This window comes from Sinocyclocheilus rhinocerous, unplaced genomic scaffold (assembly GCF_001515625.1).
Source record: "Sinocyclocheilus rhinocerous isolate Xijiao unplaced genomic scaffold, SAMN03320098_v1.1 scaffold832, whole genome shotgun sequence".
Classification (NCBI taxonomy): Eukaryota; Metazoa; Chordata; class Actinopteri; order Cypriniformes; family Cyprinidae; genus Sinocyclocheilus; species Sinocyclocheilus rhinocerous.
The window spans coordinates 468,330-474,130 of NW_015641039.1; the positions used below are offsets into that span (position 1 = coordinate 468,330).

The window sequence follows — 5,801 nt, forward strand, 5'->3', positions numbered from 1 at the left end:
CAGGTCTTAAAGTCTCTACTAATGAGCTGACGAGTTGAATCGGGTGTGTTAGATGAGGAAGACAGTGCTGGGGTGACAGTTTTGAAAACCACTGCATTTCAGAGACATGCTCTTAAATGTGACTCATATATAATAAATACTTACATGCATGCACAGTTTTAAGGCAGCTTTAATCACCTTTTTGGTAACTTCATGACTTAACTGACGGCATAACTACAACATTGCATGCTCGTAGTTTCTTTCACACTTTAATAATAAATGATACAGGCTACAGCGCATATCAGTGCATTTGTGCGTGCAATAGAAGAATACATGCTACGAGCACAGTATTATGGCTGACAGGACAGGAAAATTCGCTTTTACTGAAATACGGCCTGACAACATCTCATCTGACTGTGATTCACTGTTGTCCTACTGAAGCTCCGTCGTCACCTGTACCATTTATTTCACGCACATTTGAATAGCACCAGCTGCTGAGGTGAAGTTGGAGTGCGCGTCTGAAAAGTCTCCCATTTGATGTGGTCATAAAGACATTCAACATCTAAATAAACGCAATTCTTGTCAAGAAAAAAAAGAGACAGAAGCAGCAGTTGTGAATGGGGTGGCCAACCAAAGCTCCACCCCGGCGTTAATTGCATTATATATTTTTACACGTTAAACTGAACAAATAAATCGCCTGCGTTAACACACTCATTTTGACAGCACTAATATGTATATGAGCAATATCACACGAGTAGCAGTGCGACATGGCTGTTCATCGGCACGGCTGTGATTCGGCTGTAGGTAATCACAGCATGCTGATATACAGCCATATCGCATGGCTACAAGTGTGATATTGTTTTTATATAACAGTCGACGACACAAGTGTGTAAATACATAAGACACAACAACAGAGTGTCTATAAAAACCCTATTTTGTGCCTTTTTGTGCCTTCCTCAAATCTCAAGTTGACAGTTTAACAGCTGAGCCCAAGCCTAGTAATGAAGGAAGGTTGAGTTGCTTCATTGAAAAGTTATAGTAATTACTGTATTAAAATCTCACTGTATTATTCAGAGGAGAGTATCATGAGAGAGAGATGGACTGAGCGAGTGTGATTACCTGCATCTGATACAGCATTCATTCTTCAGCTCAATCTCACATTCACAATAAAACATTACTTTGAATGCCCGCTGAGGAAAGCGATATCTTTGTCGTACTATCCTTTTTTAATCTGTTAAGGGTGATTTCCGATGACAGCGCTGCTCAGTGCATTTGTTGGCTGTGTCTTACAAGGTGTTGTTGAAAGTCAAAACAACTTCCTTGTTTACAACCCTGTTTCAGTCTCTTTCAATATAAAAAAGACTTTACTGCTGATAACTTTACCACTCATAAACAATGTAACTAATCACCATCATGAACACGCACACCATTTCCCAAAACTAAATACAATTATTAAATATTTATTTCTTTATAAAAATATTATTTATTGAATAATAATATTTAATAACAACAACAGCCATCATAAAAGTTGCTAAGCAGTTCAGTCAAAAGTACAAAGATATACAGCACTCTGATATACAGCATTAAAGTTACATAAAATATAACGTGATGAGATTTTGCCCTCAGCCAAAAATTTGCTCTGGAACAAATAATAGATTAATGAGACCAAAGACTGCCCGTTAGATTTACCAAAAACGAATTATATCTCATGTTTAACCACTATAGAGACATCAGAGCCAGCTGCAAATTCCAGAAGATCTGGCCGAGGTGAGACTGCTCTCGGCAGTTCATGAGCGCTGAACGGCCGCTGACGCCCTGGAGCTCACATCTCCAAAACGTTGAAGCAAATTTTCAAATAGATGTTATCTTTATTAACAAACAACATATTTGAAGTCTAAACAAGTACATTCTCGCCTAAAAAAACCTTTAAAACTACATTCTGTGACACAAAAAACAGTATTATTTATAAAATTATAGTAGATTTGGGCATCCGCCATGAAATACAAAAGGTGAAACGGTCACTAGACTATCACTAGAATATCACACTCCTGAAAAGTCTCTCTGCTAATCAGATTCGAGGACCAAAAAGAACTGTTGTATGAATATATGTGTGTGTATGTGTATATATACAGTGGGTACGGAAAGTATTCAGACCCCCTTAAATTTTTCACTCTTTGTTATATTGCAGCCATTTGCTAAAATTATTTAAGTTAATTTTTTTTCCTCATTAATGTACACACAGCACCCCATATTGACAGAAAAACACAGAATTGTTGACATCTTTGCAGATTTATTAAAAAAGAAAAACGGAAATATCACATGGTCCTAAAAGAGTGAAAAATTTAAGGGGGTCTGAATACTTTCCGTACCCACTGTATATATATATATATACAGTTAGCACACGAATCAATAAAAACCTCGTTTTTATAACCACAGTTTTCGGTTCGGTTTGGCTCGGCAGTGTTTTTTTGCAATTTGTGATTTAAAATGTGATTTTAAAAACAAAAAAAATATATAATAAACACCACGTTTGTTGTGCATGTTTGTAGGGCTGCACGATTGGCCCAAAATGTTGTGCTTTAATATGACTAATAATAATTATTAAGATTATTATTAGTATTGCTAAATAAAAAACATTGAACAAAATAATTAATATTACTATTGTAATAACACTTTCATTATTAAAAATAAAAAAGAGTAAGACTTCTGTAAAAACTCCTGTACTCTAGAGAAAAACATGAAATATCATATGTCTACTTCAAATTTCGTTTGACATAAGTATTCCTTTTATTACTTAATTACATAAGTATTAATTACTGCATTTGCATTATTGTAAGGTTAAGTTTAGGGTTGGGGTAGGTGTACATTAATAAAACACACCTAATAGGTAGCAAATTTAATTAGTTATTTTCCGGGCCGTAGCTTTTATGATCCCTCTTATTTTGTTAAATAATTTTTCAGAGTCTGCAAGTTCTTTGTCAATTTGCAATTCTGTATTTATAATATCTGCCCTTGCACTAGCAATGAATGGTGCAGGGGTTATAGATAAAATCCCAAGTCTCTCTAAGATGTATTGACCCCTTTTCTAAATATCATCTACCCAAACCAGACTCACAAACAGTGGAAGTTAGTTCCTTGTCACTTAGCAGATGCTTTTCATTTAAAGTGACTTATGGTACATTAATTGCAGGGACAGTCCTCCCCTTGAGCAGCCTGGTGTTAAGTGCCTTACTCAAGGGCAAAACACAGAACTGCAGTAGTGCTGTGATGTGATGTGATGTTTATTTTAGTCAAGAAGGAAGAATGTGATACTATTTAATAAATCAATAGATAGTTACAGCATCAAATATCTCAATGGTTGGCATGTTAACGCATAGTGTGTCTCTCTAATGTGAAAAATAATTGAGCTGAAAGGGTTTTATTCATTTATTTATTGCCAGTTAATTTGTCAAATTTTTCCCTGCCAATTAAAATAGTTGTAGTTGAATTATACAGCAGAATTAACCATTTTGCGTATCCGAGCAGCACACAGCAGTGGTGCAATAAATATATTTTGTGGCACAATGAATCATATTTTGAACAAACTGGTTGTGTAAATTTAGTGAATTACTCACGTATGATTAGATAGTTTCAATGAAATTAATAAACGAATCAGTGTTTTGAATGAATCATCCAGAAAGATAGTAGTAACTTGTTTTGCTCGTTAAGTCATTTTTTTAGTGAATCGATTGAGTGAATGAACTCAAACCGAATCACTTGTTGCCAATGAAACCTCCTGAAAGAGTAATTTAAAACCCCATTACTGATACACAGACTGGCAACGTGTCTGGAATGAACTGTTATAATGTATTTGTCATTGTTTGTGGAATATTGAAGCTGAATTGGGAAGATGCCAGGGAGTGACATTAACCAGAACTCTGGGAAAAATGTCCCAGATAGTTCAAACAATGTCTTTATAGTGTTAGATGTTTGACATATTTCATAAGATTTCATGATATTCTATTCTAGGACTTTCCTCTGGGTTTAATATTGCTTTAGTGCAGACATTGTAATGACTTTTAGCTGTCAGATATCTGTATTCAGACTCTGTATTGCTGAATGTGTAGCTGATATGCTTTCTAATGAAAAACAACTGGAAAAAAAATCCCAACAACTCTAATCCCTGAAGCAGTGATAACATAAATATAAACCGTGACAGTAGCTATATAACTAACATAGATCAGTTGTAGGCCAAATATTTAATGGAATATATATATTTTTTTTAAAGATTTAGAGAAATTTTGCATTACATAATTTGATTTAGAATGGTGCAGAAATCACAGAAAATTCAAAAGGACTGGCTCTTCAATCAGGAGCATCTATGAAAAGCAGGAGGAGCAGAAGCAATGACACAGCAGGTCCTAACACATACATGTAATATAAACACAAAACAGTATGCTCAGTCACGTAGAAGGTATATGCTGTTGTGTCCATTCAGTCGTTGCCTTGCTGCTCGGTGGTTTTCGCTCATGTCCCAGGGCACAGTTCAGAGGGAACACCTCTGTATAGGCTTTGCAGGGGGGCATGTCTATGATAGATAAAGGCTGAAAGGGTCAGCTGGAAAGAAATATGGTCTTCATTCAAGTCGACATAGTAGGCACACATGAATACACTGACAGAATGGAAGGAACAGAACACTATTACACTGATGTCTTGCGTTTGGAGGAGAAATGTGTGTGACAATGTGTTTGTTTTCAAATAAGGTCTGTTTGAAGTGGATTTAGGTCTTATGCTCCAAGAGTTGAATCCATAGCTGATGCTGAGTGTATGAGGTTCTCTTCGCAGAATGTGAAGGTTAGAGGTGGCATTTATGCAATTAAGTACAGATGTGGAAAATAATGACTGCAATTGTTGGCTTGAATTGGCTGCTTTTACCTTTATGAGTTGGATTTTAAATTGAATTGGTCAGGATTTTTAGTTGGAAATTGATTCGAAATTACTTGAAGGATTTACGGAATTGCAATTAAATTAAATTCAAAACAGTCACACAATAGAGTAACTTGAGTGGTATGTTTACGTTAACATCTTGAAAGTCTGCTTCATGTTGATTTTATCCATTTTGGGTCATTTAGAACATTCTGGAAATGTGTTTTTCCACCATGGTCCGTAAAATGAAAGGTAATTTTATTCCTTTTATTAATAAAAGGTAACAACGCTGCTCTCTCTCCTTTTACTCTATCAAAATACAATTTTCGATATTCAATTTTTTATTAAAGGGGTCATATGATGCGATTTCAAGTCAAGTCAAGTCAAGTTTATTTGTACAGCGCTTTTCACGATACAAATCATTGCAAAGCAACTTTACTATTCTTTATAAAAGTTAAGACTTGTCCACGTCCTCCTAAAATGCCCCGTTTCAGTGTTAATTTCGTCAACGAAAAATATTCGTTAACGAACATTTTTTCTGTGACTAAGACGAGACGTTGACGAGCTAAAGCTAATATCTGATGATAATAGGGGGAAGTCGTGGCCTAATGGTTAGAGAGTCGGAATCGTGACCCAAAGGCTGCGGGTTCGAGTCTCGTACCGGCAGGGATTGTAGGTGGGGGGAGGGAATGTACAGCGCTCTCTCCCACCTTCAATACCACGACTAGGCGCCCTTGAGCAAAACACCGAACCCCCAACTGCTCCCCGGGCGCCGCAGCAAAAATGTCTGCCTACTGCTCCAGGTGTGTGTTCACGGTGTGTGTTCACTGCTGTTTGTGTGCACTAAGGATGGGTTAAATGCAGAGCACTAATTCCTAGTATGGGTAACCATACTTGGCCACATGTCACGTCACGTC

The 5,801-nt window shown here is 36.4% G+C and overlaps 1 long non-coding RNA gene across 1 annotated transcript in view; it reads right to left on the bottom strand.

Moving 5' to 3' along the window:
* Positions 1 to 5,332, bottom strand: part of LOC107754316 (uncharacterized) — a 14,562-nt gene extending 9,230 nt beyond the window's left edge. The window contains exon 1 of the long non-coding RNA XR_001641571.1: positions 5,319 to 5,332. This is a non-coding gene — a long non-coding RNA (uncharacterized LOC107754316). The remainder of the gene's footprint in view (positions 1 to 5,318) is intronic.
* Positions 5,333 to 5,801: the final 469 nt, after the last annotated feature.